This window comes from Nicotiana attenuata, chromosome 3, assembly GCF_001879085.1.
Source record: "Nicotiana attenuata strain UT chromosome 3, NIATTr2, whole genome shotgun sequence".
Lineage (NCBI taxonomy): Eukaryota > Viridiplantae > Streptophyta > Magnoliopsida > Solanales > Solanaceae > Nicotiana > Nicotiana attenuata.
Genome location: NC_031991.1, coordinates 34,047,948 through 34,061,643, shown reverse-complemented (window position 1 = coordinate 34,061,643; position 13,696 = coordinate 34,047,948). Strand labels below are relative to the sequence as shown.

The 13,696-nt window shown below is 43.5% G+C and overlaps 1 pseudogene; it reads right to left on the bottom strand.

The window, feature by feature from the left end:
• The window catches only part of LOC109224271, a 48,012-nt pseudogene extending 34,558 nt beyond the window's left edge, over positions 1-13,454 (bottom strand).

Sequence of the window (13,696 nt, the reverse complement as noted above, 5' to 3'; positions counted from 1 at the left end):
GCTAAGATCATTGTTTGGCTCAGAATGAGGTGATAGTTCTTGCCAAGAGTATAGAACTAATGAATTGTTGTTTCGGTAGTAGTTATGAATGTGTATAGGTCTCATCCGTCGTGTCAGTATTGTAAGAATTTGAACAAGACCTGTGTATGTCATGCAGAGCATGAGAGGTGAAGTGATTCCTCCTAAGTGATTAGATAAATGATCTTCGGATGATTGGGGAAAATGATATTGCTAAGTGGAAGTGATTTGATGAGAGTATATGTCTCAGAAAAAGGTAATGTGATTAAACTGATTATATTTCGGCAGAAGTGCGGCATGTTCCTGTTGGGTCCACTGGTGGTATTCGAGTTTGCTCGGTAACACAGGTAAATATCGAGTATCTGTCGTGGAATGAAGGAGTATCAAATGTGTGCATGTATTCGCACGGTGGAAACTGGGATCAGGTATGATGATTTGTGTATTATATGGAGTTCTGATGTACAGGCTAAGTTGTGATGTTGGAGTTCAGACTGGTTCTCTTAGTGTTGGAAGATTTTGAACTATTGCATTATGGGCTATGTCGGAAAATGCCACAGGCTGCGTGGCAAGGTGCATTAGACTATGTTCTAGTAGAATGGTTTATATTTCAAGGACCAGCAGATTGCTGGAAAGGATTGATGTTCTTGATTGGGCCTTCGTGGCGGATGCCAGTGCAGAGGTTTCTACCATTGATTCAGTTCCAGTATTGAGGGACTGTTCGGATGCATTTCTTGTGGCCGGACATATCGCCGGGTGAGATTGGGGATTTCGGTACTTAATTGGTGCCGAACACCGTATCGTACGGCTCTGGCAGGGGTTATAGTAGTGGAAGGAGCAGCTTCGGACTTCTCAGTATTGAGTTCGTTGGCAGGCCAGCGTGGCTACGTATGTAGCTTGAGTTAGCTTGGTTAGTCCCAAGTTGTATTGTTGAGGGACAAGTTAACTCAATCGTTATTGAACTTGTTAGTGGGCTGAGGAGATCTAGGAGTTACTTTTCTGTGCTGTGAGGCGTATGATTTGCTGGTTATGGGCACAGTTCTATTAGGGGATTCATAGTGGAGGTCGAGCGGGAAGAGTAATTGCGTGTCGCTCGGTAAAATGGAGTGTTGGGTATGGCCTATCAGGTTGCGTGTCGTGTGTTATCTGTTTCACCGTGGGTGTGATGAATTGCGTTAGTGTCAGGCATCAATTGTGTGTGGCTGTGGGATTTTGTAACAGTGTCTTGAGGCGTTTCATGTGTAACAGTGTTGGGATAGGATCGCGTATTGTAGCGAGGCTACGTGGAGTTATGACCTTTCGAGGTAGATTCAGCGGTTATATTTCTACGATGCGAGACGGGGTCTCAGCCTTGTGTTGTAATGGTATTGATAATCTTGAGGTACAACTCTTTCGTTGGGGCCGTTTGTCCCGATTTGAGCATGTCCAGACCGTTTCTTACGGGTGCGTGTATTATGCAGGTTGTGGTTTAGGCTTGTATGGAGATATCATATCACCAGAGTGGTGTTGGATTCGAGGTGATCGTTGGGTTCATTAATGCATACGGACAGATTTGATCTCAGCTTGTTAGGAAGATAATATCAAGGTTTGACCCGGAAAATCTGTTGTGATATCAGTCAAGGGAAGAGGTTTCATGAACGGTTGATCTGAGAGATGATTACGGTTTATAGCGTGTTTCATTCATCGTTGGCAGTATATGAGAGTGTTGGAATAAGGCTTTAGCTAGTGAGAGGTTCTCTGCCGGTAATTGGTTGCTGGGGACAACTGCTGTGAATAGAAGTTATAGTTCCGAGTGGTTGGTTTAGGCGGTATATCATATGTTTTTCACCTGAGGGTGCAAGTATGGGTTATTACAGCTGGTTTAGGCTTATTTTGAATATAGATGTGAGGTTCTGATCTTGTGTATGATTTCGGAAAGTGCAGTGTGGTTCTATGGTTTATGGACTAGATGGATTGTGAAATTTCAACCATATGGTGTTATCGGACCTATGCGAGATAGGGTGACGAGGGATCACCCCGGGTATATGACTGGTAAGATCGTTCAGCTGTCGGTTGGCTTCTAGAACAACTCTGGATACGCTCGAGGACGAGCGTTTGTTTAAGTTGGGGAGGATGTAACGACCCGACCCGTCGTTACGGGAGTTACCGCCCGTTTTCCCCGTTTTATGCTTCTATATGTTTCATTATATGTGTTTGGAGAATTTGAAGTAATTCGGTTAGAGTTCGTTTAGAAATGAGACAATAAGTCTCTTTATGAGAAGGTTAGTTTGGAAAAAGTCAACCGAATGTTGACTTATGAGTTAGAAGGCTCGGAATGGATTTCCGATGATTCGACTAGTTTCGGGGGATGATTTGTGACTTAGGAGCGCAGTCGGAATTGAATTTGGAGGTCCGGTGTAGAATTAGGCTTGAATTGGCTAAGGTTGGAGTTTGGTGAATTCCGGATGGTAGGTGAGATTTTGATCCGAGGGTCGGAATGGAATTCCGAGAGCTGCAGTAGCTCCGTTAGGTGATTTTGGATATGCGTGCAAAGTTTCAGATCATTCGGAGGTGTTTAGGACGGGTTTTAGATCAAATGCAAGTTTCGGAAGTTTTAGTTTAACTTAGGCTTGAATCCGTGGTAATTCGATGATATTGATGTTAACGATAGTGTTTTGATGATTGGAACAAGTTTGAATAAGGTCTTGGGGTGTGTTGGTGCTATTGGTTGAGGTCCCGGGGGCCTCGGAGTGATTTCGGGTGGTTAAACGGAGAATCTTGATGTTTGTTGCAGGTCTGGTGCACCTGGCTTCTGGTATTTCCGCATCTGCGGAAAAGGAGCCGCAGAAGCGGTTCCGCAGATGCGGCTAAGAGTTCGCATAAGCGGTCCACGAGGGACCGGGGTAATTCCGCAAAAGCGGATGGGGTATCGCTTCAGCGTGTCCGCATAGGCGAAAACGAGGCCGCAGAAGCGGAATGGTGAGATCCGCAGAAGCGGATGGTTGGGCGCAAAAGCGGAAGGCCAAGGATTTAATGAAAAACCGCATAAGCGGTCATATGGCCGCAGAAGTGGTCCCGCATAAGCGGTTACGGGACCGCAGAAGCGAAAATTGCTGAAGGGTTTTAATGAATCAGTGTTCGCGAATTTCAGAAGATAAGAAAACATTTTTACTCCGCCAAGAGAGCTTTTTGATCGATTTTGACGGGGATTTCAACGGGTATTAATTTGAGGTAAGTCTCTTGACTAGGAAACACCATTTTATGGAAGAATCAACACTCAAATTCATGAAAGTGGGTAGAAATTGTGAAGAACTAGGGCTTGGTTTTTAAAAACGAATTTTTAGGATTTGAAAGGCCATTTGAGCTCCGTTTTCGGTAAACTTTATATGCACGGACTCGTGGCGAGACGAGGAATCTGTTGGTGTGATTTTTGGATTTTTTCGAGAAGTGGGCCCGGGGCTCGGGTTTTACCAACTTCGTGAATTTTAGTACTTTTCGAGTATTTTTGATTGGGTTATGTTTCTTTAACCCATATTTATGCATTCGTTGTGATTTTGACTAGATTCGACATGCGAGGAGGTCGATGTAAAGGGAAAAGGCATTGCGGACCATTCTACGGCCGGTTAGAGGTGAGTAGTTGGTGTATATGATGGCCTGAGGGTTTGAAACCCCGGCTTATCACATTGTGACGCTATTATAGGGCGTGACTCGCACCCCATGGCAGGTGCGGGGTTGGTTATGACTAGGGATTGTGACTTGGTCCATCCCGAACAAGAATGTTTCTATATTGGCGACTGATACACACCCTGTATTGAATATATCTGGGCTTATTGCCGTGTTTGGGGCCTTGTGCCGATCTGTAGCATCCTTAGAGGATGAATGTCATTTTGATAGCATGCTTTGTATAATCATTGATCTCAGTCCTGTGTTTAATCACTGTTATGAAATGCTAAGTCACTTTTTCTGAAGTTAAATATCTAAAGTATATTCTCCTTAATAAATTGGAAATTGGGAAATTAATTGAATCTGTTACGTGACTCATATGCATATTGTGGACTGAGTATAGATCGGGCTGCACACCGCAGCGAATGGTATGATTTTATTGCGCTTGGGCTGAAGGAGCCCCTCCGGAGTCTGTACACACCCCCAGTGAGCGCCGTCAACGTTAAATAGATCGGGCTACGCGCCGTAGCGGTCATGTGCATTGCATTGCATCCTTACATTATACTTGACTGATATATTTGAAGTTGTTTTGCTGTTGGTTCGTAGTTAGGTGTTGGACTGTTAGTTTTAGCTTTACTTTGTGGCATTTCGTGGATTTCTTATCTTCAGACATTTTATATGCTTATTACTCACTGAGTTGGTAGTACTCACCCCCTACTCCCTGCACCTTGTGTGCAGATTCAGGTACTTCAGGAGCTGAGTTGAGCTAGCCGCTGGTTTCCAGAGTTCCAGGAGTGGTCGAGGTAGCTGCTATGACGTCCGCAGGACCCGACTCCTCCCTTATCCCTTTATTATTTCCGTACTTTAGAACATACATATTTTGAGGATTCTTGACTCTGTATTAGTTAGAGGCTCTAGACTCATGACCCCAGGTCTTTGGGAGTTACAGTTATGTCAGTATTTCGTATTGTTTTAATTGAGTATTTCAACTATGAGTATTAATATTTGATTTTAAGTATCTGATTAATAGGTTTTGAGCTTTGTGCTCGGGTTGAGAGAGTAAATGGTCGGGCTTGCCTAGCATTAGTGTTGGGCGCCATCACGACCGGGTTTGGGGTCGTGACAGGCTCTCACCCGCATCATCAAATAAAGGATCAATTGCCACTCCTGGGGTGGCATTGGCTCCTTGGCCAGTTACTGCTTTCTTCCTAGGTTCCATGTGCTGAAAGTTAGAGCAATGCACGAGTTAGAGGAGGAACAGACTCACAATTAGCTCTATCACGTGATCCAGAACATTAAAGAAGAGTATTATTCCTAAATGTCCAAGTAGCCTCCAACTTATAGATGTGGTCGACAACACACCGATAAGTAGAGCCCTATAATACATGACTGCGATACATCCTAGGACACTTTAAAACCTTAGGCTCTTATACCAAGTTTGTCACGCCCCAAACTCAAGGAGTGCGACCGGCGCTCAACTGAGTGAACCCGGCCGAGCAAGCCTGTTAGATTTCCTTCTGCCCTAAACTAATTCATGAATAAAGAGTAGATGTACTCCATTAATCAAATTCTGAAAATATTGCATTACGACTTCCATTTCATTTTCATTAGCAACTTCATTCATAGTTTCCAAAATATTACAAGTTTATAGATATGATGAAAAATAGAAACCACCACTCACAAACTGTCTACGGAGCCTCTAAGTACAACTGAAGAGTAATAAGGAAATGCCGACAATAAGGCTCTGGCTATACCTTAAAACATGATAAGGAAATGAGCAAATGATACGTGAGAAACGAAAATACAGGACGCCGAAATGAAGTGGGGCTCACCGAGTCAGCTGAAAAGAATATATCGCTATCACTGGTCGATGCCGCCTACAGTGCCCCCGGTAAAAGACACATTAGTACCGTCGAATAACACTAGTATGTATAGCTACAAGTCCTCTTTCAAACTAGAATGACCATATAGGAAAGGTAAACCATAGAAAGAACAAGTCATAATCTACAATATCCAATTGTCCATGTATGGAAATCGAAATACTGTAACTTAAATAAGAGGCAAATGAAGTACATCAAGAAACTATGAAACGACCCATAGAATCACAATTCAAGACTTATTATACTTACTTCATTCTGAACATCTTTTTGGATCAAGTGTGCCATATGATCTATGCGTGAGACACAAAATATAATGTAAATGTAACAACATGTACAAACAATGGCAATGGAAGTGGCATCCATTGTTCATACTAGATGTGCATTTCACAGACTGTCCATAGGGTTCACATATTATACTATATATCTATGTGTTTCATAGCCCGTCCATAGGGTTCACATACTATATTATACACCTATGCATTTCATAGCCCATCCAAAGGGTTCACATATTATATTATACACATATGTGTTTCATAGCCCGTCCATAGGGTTCACACATTATATTATACACCTATGCGTTTCATAGCCCGTCTATAGGGTTCACATATTATTATATACACCTATGCGTTTCATAGCCCGTCCATAGGGTTCACGTGTTATATTATAAACCTATGCATTTCATAGCCCGTCCATACGGTTCACATGTTATATTATACACCTATGCATTTCATAGCCCGTCCATAGGGTTCACATATTATATTGTATACGGTAAAAATCAGAGGGTCCGATTTTATGACGCTTCATAAGCACGACCCCAAAGACTTGAGGCGCGGCTCAAGGTTTCGACCCTGATGGTTCTCGATGTTGGACCTCGGGGCAGTACAAAATGGTGGTTATGATGGCAAAACGGGAAGTTCCTAAGGCATGTGATTAAAGCTGACCAAGTCTATTAGGATAGTACAAGCCCCTACCGTAGCATTAAATGGCTGTATTAGCCATGTATCTTTGTAATAAATGCATTTGTACCATGTTGGTATTTCTCCTCATATATAAAGGGGATCCTTGTCATTTTGTAATGGATATAGCACACAACATTGAATACAAAAACAAGAACATTCTCTGCTCTCTAACTTAAACATATTCTCCTTTGATCTTATTACTTACTTTTATTGCTTACATTTATTGTGTTTCATCAATTGTTCTTCATTTATTACTCATTATTGATCATAAAGAACCCTCATCAAGGCCCTTAAAATTGTTAGTTCTCCGTCGAGTGTCCACAGCCTAACGTTTAGCTCAACCCCGAGGCCCCGTATAACCTGGCTCGAGGCCCCGATTCTCAGCCACTCGGTTTGCTTGACACACAGCCTTCAAGCTTTTCTCTTATTTTCTAGTTTCACACTTAGCATCTATTGCTTGACAACTAGCATAAAAATAAATCACGTATTTTTAGAACCACAAAATCAAATCTAATTGTAATTACCATTTCCAAGGTAAATAGTTTGGCGCCCACGGTGGGGCTAAAAATAATAGTGATTGTTTTCTTGTTGGTTTACTACATAACGCAAGTTATCTTTCACGTTTTTTCTTGTCCAAGAGTCTTTGATTTCAAGTCAAAATGTCAAACTCAGTGAATGCACATGAGAACAACGATCCTGAGGACTATGGAGAGAACGTTGTAGCTATTTCAGGTGTCGGTGTGCCACCGCGAAACCCTGAGGAAGCACCAGAACCAATTCCCGTGGACATGGTCTCACGCAACGCCCAACACGTCGATATATCTCCTACACTGACAGGAGTATACTCCAAGAGAACCAACAAGAAGCTCAGAAAACCCCAGCTCGGGAGGAACGAGAGGTTAGCCTTCACGTCATTTTTGAGATGTTGCAGGCACAACAGTTGGCGATCGCTCAACTGCAGAGCCACTAAAAAACTCCGAGCACAGCAATACCGGAAATGGCTCCTCGAGCCAAACAAGTACCAGAAAGATCAAGCAACAACTGATCAGTAGTCGATCCCGCTATCATAGAGAGGCTCAAGGACCTCACGAAGAGGATTGAATCGGGCGAAAAGAAGATAGAAGCCAATAACAAAAAGGTGGAGACCTACAATTCAAGGGTCGATCAGATCCCAGGCGCACCCCCGATCCTAAAGGGTGTAGATTCAAAAAAATTCGTACAAAAGCCATTCCCGTCAAACGCCGCTCCAAAGCCCATTCCGAGAAATTTAGTATACGTGATCTCCCGAAGTACAACGGAACCTCGAATCTCAACGAGCACATCACTGCTTGCCGGTAAAACCCTTCTTGGGATAAAACCTGATCGAGGGAAAAGAGTGCAACGCATGCTTTAAAACCTGAGGTCTTCAAGCTGGAAAGCGCTTTGATTGTTCTGACCAGACACCTGCACACAGGTTAGTGTAAGATACAAAATATATGCATGCAAGATAATCAGTCCTTATACCCATTAACCCACTTGTTAATTACTTATTTTTTGTAGGAATTTCGAAATCAAAGGTTAGGGCACAGGTTCTTACCTCTTAGGATGAAGGCTTAGTAACTTTACTTGTAGGCAACTTATGAGCCATTATGGATGTGCTCAGACCAGTCATGTCATCATATGACCATGCAAAAATATCCTCATATTCTTTCAGGAAACGAGTGTACTCTTCCTTCTCTGATGGTGATAAGTGAATGCTTATGCGAGTCTCTTTGACGGTTTCGGAGTCTCCCAAATTGATTGCTTTGGTTTCGTCCAGGTTAGACTTAGGTTTATTCTCAAAGTTCTCAACTTCTCTGACAACTTCCTCAGGTATTTCATCTTCTTCTTCTGAGTCACTGTCCTTATATTGCGTTGTCTCATTACATGTCACAGTCATCGGTTCATCAGGAAAAGTAATAATAACGCTGTAGTAGAAATATGTGAAAGATAATAATGAATAATAAATAGCAATGCATTAATTAAATTTAAAAACATCTAAAGCAGGTACGGCTCGATGGCTCGAGCAATTATTTCAAAACAAAATGCGTCTTTAAAACAAAATTACTTAAAATATCTTAAATGCCTAGCATGGCTATTAAAACAAATCAGGCTAATTGCCAAGCTACCCAGGAACTCGGCGAGCCCGGGATGGTGTGGCAGTCCAATTCTTGAGAACAACTTCCTTCTCCACAGTCTGAATGGTGAGGCCTTCTTCCTCCTCCTCCTCAATTATCACATTGCAATCCATATTCTCGTCTTCCAGGAACAAGTTTCTCAACCCAGCCAAAGCTTCTTCCTCCGCAGATCCTCATATTGTATCGGCCTGGTGAAAAGTCTGACTTAGGTGTGGTACCAACTGCTCGAGAGTGTAATAAGGACCACGCCATGGAGGCGCCGAATCATCATATTCTTGCTAGGTGTATGGATATCCCAGCCCAAAAGTTGTGCCATGATGTTTCAACTGTATCAGTTTGGTAATGCCCTGGAGTTCCTTCCTAAGCCCTTTGCCGGGTTCATACCCAGACCATGCCAGTATGCTTTCTATTTTGTTACTCCACCACTTGTCCTTCTCAATTGCGTTTACATGTTCAATGTGGTGATAAGTTTCTTCACCCAGCCTTCTTCTATTCTCGATAATCGGGATAGTTTAACTGGTGTAAATGGGGTTACTTCCATCTCCGTGAATGATTACCTCCTGATGGTTCCATTCGAACTTCACAGCCCAGCGACATGTATCCAAGGTCGGCCCTATAGAAGATTGTATGTAGCTGATATGTCTAGTACTTGGAACTCAACATCGAACCAAGTTGGTCCTATGTGCAGACAAAGGTTAATCTCCCCAATCGTGGCCCTTTGAGACCCATCAAATGCTTTCACGTTCATATTTCCTGCCCGGATCTCATGGAAATCTTTGCCCAATCTTTTCGGAGTAGTCAATGGACAAATAATGAGGCTTGAACCCCCATCTATTAGGACCCTGACAATGAATTTGTCCTCAAACTGTACCGTGATATGCAATGCCCTATTGTGACTTAACCCTTCAGGCAGTAGTTCATCCTCGTGGAAGGTGATCTTGTGACTCTCCAGTACTTGCCCTACCATGTTGGCCATCTCACCACTGGTGATATTGTTTGGCACATAAGCTTGATTCAACACCTTTATCACATTCTTATACGCCTCTGAATTTTGCAATAGTGACAGGATGGATATCTGGGCGGGGGTCTTGTTTAAATGTTCGACGACAGAGTATTACCTCGCCTGTGCTTTCCTCCAAAGATCGTCTGGTCTAGTTTCAATGACAGGTTGTTTGGTAGTAGCCTCCTTGCTTGATCCTCCCAAATTTTTGGGTGTATAGATCCTTCTAGTTCTGGTCATTCCCTGTGCAGCACCAGATTCTTCCATCTTTGCTTTTCCCTTTCGCCTAGCTTCGGCAACGTAATCCCAAGGTATGGCGTTGGACTTGAAAGGAGGCATGGTTTCTACTGTCACTGTGAAAGGTGTGGCCACTTCTACCTCAAATGGAACAGGTGTGGCTGCAGGTGGTGTTACTTCTACCTCAAATGGAACCGATGCGGTTACCTCAACCTCAACTGGCGGTTGTACCTGCACCACAATAGGATTGAGCGTGACTGCGGGCTTCTTAGGATCATCGCCCTCCTTGATAAGTCCATTTGATCCCTCGGGATCCCACTCCTCGTCAGTTTCTATCACATTGATCCCTTCGCCCCTATGATCTGGAAGAGGATTGTTGCGGTTGTTGGGTGCAACTTCCTTCGCCTGTATGACCTTATTATCAATCAATGTTTGGATCTTGTCTTTCAATGTCCGGCACTCGTTAATAGTGTGCCCTTTCATACTGTAATGATACGCACAGGTTTTATTCGGGTTGACCCATTGAGATAAGTTCTCCATTGCCACAGCGGTAATAGGGGTGACATAACCAGCAACCTTCAACCTTTCGTACAGTTGGTCGATGGGTTCAGCAATGGCGGTGTACTGTCTGGGTGGTTTGCGATCAAAATTAGGTCGAGGTTTCTTGTAATTTTTGATGAGCTTGAGGTGAATGATAGTAGGCTAGTTGGGTGTTATAAGTGTGATAGGCGGTGGCGGGTTGAGAATATCTGGGAGGTGTGGGTTGGTATATATGTGGAGGTGTTTGGTGTGTGAGTGGATATTTTGGGCCTTGGGCCACCGTTATTGCCCCTACTTCTTTCTTCTTTGATATGCCACCTGATTGCAATGCTTTGTTTGTGGCCTGCAGTGCCTCAAAATTTGTAACCATCCCGCTTTTAATGCCCTCTTCAATACTTTCTCCGAGTTTGATGATATCGGAGAACTTATGATTCTCAATAACCATTAGCCTTTCATAATACTGTGGGTCTTATGCCCAGACAAAGAACTTATTCATCTGTTCCTCGTCTAATGCTGGTCTGACCTTGGATGCTTCTGACCTCCACCGAGTAGCATACTCGCGAAAAGTCTCAGTTGGCTTCTTCTTTAGGTTCTGGATATAGAAGACATCTGGTGCATTCTCCGTATTGAACTTGAACCGGTCCATAAAGTCTGATGCCATACTCACCCAATCGGACCATTTCTTAGGATTCTGGCTTATGTACCAGGACAGGGCATCTCCAGTAAGACTTCTCATGAAGATCTTCATTCGAATCCTTTCATCTTTTCCGACCCATGAGCTTGTCACAATAAGTTCTCAAATGAACCTTGGGATCACCCGTTCCATCAAATATTTTGAACTTGGGAGGTTTGTAACCCTCCGGCAGTTCCGCGTCTGGTTGTATGCATAAATCCTCATAGTTCAGACCCTCTATCCCTTTACCTCCTTCAACACCCTGAACTCGACTTGTCAACTTCTTGAGTTCCTCGGCCATGTTCTTGATGAGTAGGTCCTTCTCAGCGGATTATGGTGTATAGGAGATTGGTTGAGTGGAGTGAGGTAGGGTTTCCACGTATATGGGGTCGTTTTGGTGGGTGCCAGGGGTTTGGGTGTAGTGGTGGTCGTTGCTCGAGTTTTGAGGATCGGGAATAGGTTGTGGTGTGTTCGGAGGAGTGTGATCGGTAGTGGTTTGTGGGTACTGGGTTGGTTGATGATGGTGTTGTGGAGGAGTTGGTACCGGTAGAGGATTGGGATTTTGAGGTGGTGTGGCGTATCGATGGGGTGCTGGAGGATTTTGTGGACATTGGTTTGGTGTATTTTGAGGAGGTGCTGGGTTTCGTATACCACTCAAGTCATCCATCTTAGCTTTTCCTCTCGTATTACTCGGAGGAGGAAGAGGTGGAGGGCCTCTAGATCTGGTGTGATATGTTGATGATGCCAGTATGTGCGAACCAACCTTAAGGGATGGGAATAATAAAAATAAAAGGTAATCAAGTCAGTAAGGATTCTGAAAGTGTTTGCAGTATTTAAACACAAATTGCGAGAATGTAAATTCGCGTCCTAATTTAGGAGCCTCATTGTGCCCGAGGTAGGCCTAGCGACAAACAGATTTGGAAAATTTTAGTGCCAATAATTGCCTCATTTCATTAATGTAAAAATAGATGAATCTAAAACGACACTAAATAAGATAAGTCACTAATGGCACTTGGGCTTAGTACATTTGAAAAAGCAAATAAATCTAATCTACTTGGTCCCAGAAGGACCTTCTCCAGGCTGGATGTTTTTGGCTTCGTCGATCAAGTTCCTTCAGTGTTCTGGCAATCAGTGACTCTCTTCCTCATTTTTCCCTCCAATTCCATCAAACAGTCTCCAGATATTCCAACCTTTCACTTGATTTAACAGCCATCTCCCTCCATTCATTAATTAGTTCCATATCGGTCTTGTGTCGCTCCATGTGCTCGGCCTCGGACTCGTAAACTCTTTTGCGCAGTTTGTTGTACTTCACTTGTGCCTCGGCAACTTATGACTCTATTTCCTGGACCAACCCTTGGCTCGAATATTCCTGCTATGTATCCTCTAACAATGATGGGTAAAAGTACACATGACCAGCATGATATCGATCTGGCTCGATGGTATCCTTTTCCACGATAATTTTCAAATGCCACATGTGCTGAGCTTCACATTTGTATGGGACGTCGTCATCCTGAAAATCTGCCCTGTAGTGACTCATTTTAGCAACTTGCGGTATGACCTGCTTTCTGCCTACCTGTCTCATAACTCTGATGGGAGCATAAGGGTATATGCCCCTCAACCCGATCAGCACCAAGTGTGGAACATCCCTAGATCTAATGATGAACTCGTCAGTAGGGAACCATTCGAACATCCATTGAACCTGATCCTCGGTCAAATTGCTGAAAACCTGCACCCATCCTATAGCATTTTCGGGTTGAGCAAACCTGTCTGGGATATAAGTCATTCTCTTAGGATGATGGAAAGCTATGTGGTCATTCCACGGCCATCGCGGAAGCTCTTGACGGTATTGACCCTTTTGGAGATGCTCTAACAACCAAACTTGTAACAGCAGATTACAAACTTCGAAGTATTTGTACCCCTTCTGACAGCGCTCTATGGACCGGTATATGTCTGCTATGATCATAGGGACAATGGTATATGTTTGCCCCTCGATCCCATCCATCAAGGTTTTGGCTACCATGGCCAGTCTGGTGTGGATTCTGTCCCCTTGGATCGGGAACACTAACATACCCAAGAAACAGACGATGAACACAAAAACCCTGCGGTGGATCCAACCCAGGGAAGTGATGGAGAATTCGCCATCGAAAATACGATAAGATCTGTTGTGACCGTATCGTTCATAGAGGAAGTTGAAGGGTATGTAGGAATTCTTCGGCGCTCCAAGTCATCATTCTTCTTTACTCCCATCATCTTCAGAAACCTCCTAGTAGAGCGATTTTCTGGCACCAATAAACCAAGACTATTCCAAGGTAGCCCAGCGAATCCCCCTATTTCTTCCAAGAGAGGGCTCATTTCTATATTTCCAAAGCGAAACACGGCTCTTTCTTTGTCCTAGAATATTGTAGTAGCCTCGATTAACATGTTGTTTGGCTGGAGGTCCAATAAAGAAGGCAAATTTCCCAAGACCTTTTTCATATGATTTTTATCACTTGATGGAAGATCCTCCCACCAATCTAGCAACAATGGTAGTATGTTACGGACCATGCCAAACCTGAGGACTTCGTGCCTCATTTTTTGCAAAACTAATATGGTTA